At 44.5% G+C, this 1,971-nt stretch overlaps 1 pseudogene; it reads right to left on the bottom strand.

Annotated features, from left to right (window-relative positions):
- Positions 1 to 514: 514 nt before the first annotated feature.
- Positions 515 to 1,748, bottom strand: LOC102013626 (annotated as a pseudogene).
- Between the last annotated feature and the right edge of the window lie 223 nt (positions 1,749 to 1,971).

The following is a 1,971-nucleotide window of genomic DNA, read 5'->3' as shown; positions in this document are numbered from 1 at the left end:
GACCACAGCCATCTTCCTCCAAACTGTAAAACAGATTATTTGTAAACTGAGATGTCACTATATATGGCTTTAAAATTTCAAAGTATTTTCTGTAGGCTGACTCTTTTTTGGTTTGTTTGTTTTTTGAGACAAGGTCTCATTATGTAGTTCAGGCTGGCTTTGAACTCACTGTGCAGCCCAGGTTGGTTTTGAACTCACAGTGATCCTTCTGCCTCAGCTCCCTGAGTGCTGGGATTACAGGTGTATACCACCACACCCGGCTATGAGCTGACTCTTATTCTGTAAAATTATTTTCTTTTCTGTGCAGAAGATTTTTAGTTTGATATAGTACCTCTTATTTATTTTTACTCTGTGGCTAGTGCTTTCAGTATCAGGTCCAAGAAACCATTGCCAAAATCAGTGTCTTGAAACTTTCCCCCTATATTTTCTTCTAGAAGTTTTATTATTTTTCTATTTAATAAAAATATTTAAGGCTGCCAAAAAGTATAAAAATACAGTAGGAATGGCAGTACAATACAAAGTAGTCTCTCTCATTTCTTTCTTTGACGTCTTTCTGCATGTCACACACGCATCAAAAAATGCGTAGCAATGCAGCAAAGCCAAGGTTCCGCAAGTCTTCTGCAGGTGGGCTCCTCATCCCTGATGTGAGGTTTACTCCGTAAACAGAGAGCCCTAACCAATCGAGGGCTAACAAGCCTCACCAGCTCCAGAGTGGGCTTCGGTCCTGCTCTGCACATCAACGGTTCAAAATTTATAGCTGCAGAATATTTGTAAGTCATGAACATTTAGGTGTCTGTCAATCTTGGTCTTTTTCTTTCTCGTCGAGTCTCCTTTAGCCTGTTTCATCTGCTGCACCTTCAGAGCTGTGGTCGCCTGTCTGTCCTTTCAAATGCGTTTCCACAGAACACTCTGGCTTCTCTCCTGCAGAGGTCCTGCATCTCAGAGGACTGCCCTGTACATGGGTCCCCGTGCAGCTGCTCCTCCTCAGGACCTGTTCTGTTTGCATCGTACTTCTCAGTCATGACTCTGGTGAATAATCCAAAGCAGGAGATAAATCTTCCCTAGAAAGCTCTTTCCACCATTTCTGTATATTTGAATCTCCCTTTATACATTTTGATCCTTCTATTTATGGCCACGTAAAAGAACCTGAGTTGACCTGGAGTCTGAATCAGTCCCATTCCATATTTTCACATATTCAGTAACACTTGTTTAATGTTAATATCATCTCCTTTTCCCACCAGAATAAGACAGGTGTCCACCAGAAAGAAGGGGCTGGAGCGCCCAGTGCCTGTGCTGCAGTGGACGACCACAGGCCCATGGTCAGGGTCCAAGGAGCCAGATTCTCTCACTTTAAACAAGAAATTGAGAAATGAAGCTGGTGACCCAGGGACTCCAAAATCTGGTTGGGTAGTATAATGAAAGTGAGATATTGCTCGGATTTCATCACTATTGATATTTTCTAATTGTAGTAGATATACTGTATAATATGACTTCATATCTTCTGACAAGAGCTTTACTCTGAATCCTGTTTGTTTAAACCCTATCTCCCGGTCATCTGCTGGCCAGTACTGTGCACTTTTACCAGATTCTTTCTCCACACCTCAGTTTAACATGGCAATGGCTTTGGACTTCTGCCGCCAAACCATGAGCCAGAAATGGCCACAGGTCTTAGGAAGCAGACCCTGTTAAAGGACCCTGTAACTCCTTTGTGCCTCTTCCATGTCTACTAAGCGGGCATCAATACAATCATTTTGGAAACTTCACCACTCCATGACGACAGTCATGGGACCCACTCTGAACTTCCGCTAGTTGGTGCAGTCCTTCATGTCCACTGTTGCCCTCCACTGCTGTCTCTCCCTGGAGTCCTGGGGGTGCCCACAGTCACCGTGTGTCCGCCGGTTTGAACCGCTCTTCTCGCGCCAGGAGTCCCGTCTCAGGGAGAAGGCGCCGCCCACTACCTCCTCCTTCTTC

Source organism: Chinchilla lanigera, unplaced genomic scaffold (genome assembly GCF_000276665.1).
Source record: "Chinchilla lanigera isolate Chin_1 unplaced genomic scaffold, ChiLan1.0 scaffold00096, whole genome shotgun sequence".
NCBI classification, from domain to species: Eukaryota; Metazoa; Chordata; class Mammalia; order Rodentia; family Chinchillidae; genus Chinchilla; species Chinchilla lanigera.
Note: the sequence above shows the minus strand (reverse complement) of the source record. Positions and strands in the feature narration are given on the sequence as shown.